This window comes from Montipora capricornis, chromosome 9 (assembly GCF_036669925.1).
Source record: "Montipora capricornis isolate CH-2021 chromosome 9, ASM3666992v2, whole genome shotgun sequence".
NCBI lineage: Eukaryota > Metazoa > Cnidaria > Anthozoa > Scleractinia > Acroporidae > Montipora > Montipora capricornis.
This window is the reverse complement of record NC_090891.1, coordinates 31,189,773-31,191,890: the sequence shown is the minus strand read 5'-3', so window position 1 is coordinate 31,191,890 and position 2,118 is coordinate 31,189,773.

Genomic DNA, 2,118 nt, shown 5'->3' with positions numbered 1-2,118 from the left:
TCTCTTCTCTTTTACGTTCTTGACAAGAAAAACAATCTCTGCCTGATTGCGGGACAGAAACGTAACTATATTCGAAGTGCAGGTTATAGACGAAAGATACCAGCTGTAGCAGTGGTGATGATCCTCTCAGTGGACAATTCAAGCAATTGCCACTCATAGCCAACGGAAAAAAAATTGAGCTGCTCCCAACTTAATGGCTTCATAGCTCAGTTGGAGAGCATTGAACCGGCATCTTAGAGGTCTTGGACTCGAATCCCTTAAATCAGGCGCGTAGCGTCCTATACGTTACGCAAATACGCACGTGCGTACTTGAAGTGACCAGAAAATTTTGAAATTTTAAGCAATTGTTTCTATTTTTAACTTTTACTTGTACGCAACCAAGATTTCCTTATGGAAACACCACTTTGATTAAATTCTAAAAACTAAAACAAAAGCTATACCATGTTCTCACCAAGTTTTGCATTGTACTTTTTTAGTTTTTTTTTTACACTAAGCAATGCAATGTTGTTTGGTCAGCGTGCAACAAAAAGGCGAAGTTGCAAAGGAGCGACGTTCCAAGAACGTTCTTGACAAAGGAGCGACGTTCTGAGAACGTTGTTGACAATTCCAGTCAAGCTAGCACATTCAACCAAAACAATGTTTTGTTTGCGCCAAGGTTGCTCAAAATAAGGGCAAGACGCTTTGTTCTTTGTTTGTATTCACACAACTATTTCGAACAAGAAATAAAGAACGCAGTATTTTTCGCTTAGTTTACTTAGGTTTCCAGATCATATGTACTTGTGCGTACTTGAAAAAATGACCACGCTACGCGCCTGCCTTTGAAGCCGAATGCAGTTAATTTCCAAGTGTCTACAGACGCTATAAGAGACATATAGACAGATAGATTTTAAAAAAGAACTCTTTGTATAGGATCAGTTCAAAGGAAAAAGGAGAAGGAGTAAATAGTTGCGATGACTTTGAAGTACCTTATGACATGAAATTTTCGCGACACTTTAATTTCGCGAATTTCGCGATGATATTGAAAAAATCACCAAATTTAAGTGACACGAACAATAAGTTTCGCGAACACAACATGACGCTACTGAAAATTAAATGACCTACAGTATGTCAATAAGCAAGAAAGAACGAGTTTATTACCACTGATCACATTTTTTACTGTTCTGAGGCAATCTCTTGGTCATCCTCATCACTACTGCTTTTTATCTCCTCTGCCGGGTGGCACTTCTCTTGTACCGTCTTCAAACTGTCCATTAACTGGCTGGCTCCCTGTAATGCTGTTCCACTAGCTGCCTAAATCACTCCATGGCTTCCATGCCCTTTGAAGATGTTTCCATTTTAACTGTCGCCTCTACTGGAATTTCCAAACCCCCTTGTTTCTGAATGTCGACCTTAAGCTGTCGGTTTTTGGAACCAATAAATGCAACTTGGTTGGTGGAAATCACGGTCACAGTATAACTTTTTCACCGGCGCACAGCGGAGGGTTCATGTCTTGAAAGGATGGAAGAAGGCGGGAATAAAGGGTGTATTAACTGGAAGGGAAGTATTTACGCCGGTGTACCATCGCCAACGAAATGTAAATTGTGTGTTACTCAAAAACGCGAAATTACAGTGATTCAAAACATAAAATTTCCGCAAAATCCGGTCACATCAAAATCGCGAAATATTCGTGTCACAAAAGTTTCATGTAATAAGGTAACTAAAATCATCGGCTACATTTGGGTTGGTCCAGCTTTTATGTAAGTCGAGATATAAGTCAGTATAACTCAGTAAGCTGTATAAATAGCCTTTAATATCAAAGATATAATAATTTATTGCATTCCTTATACTGTATCCTTGTGCTTTTCACGTACAATATGTGTTATCGGATGAATCAAGATTGTTACCACGAGAGTATTACTTTGTAAACATGCTTCCAGGCAAAGTCCCATCATCAGTGGCAACAAGCGACCACAGGCTTCGTGCACTTTGAAGACCTTTTCGGTGGATCTTTGCTGATCCCTGTCTAGCAGAACTGTTTTTGAAGTGCTGCCAACTCTACCACAGCACTGCTTTAAAACAACCCTCTTCCATAGCACCTTAATCTCTAACGCCAGATCACGATATTTAGTTACTTTTCCA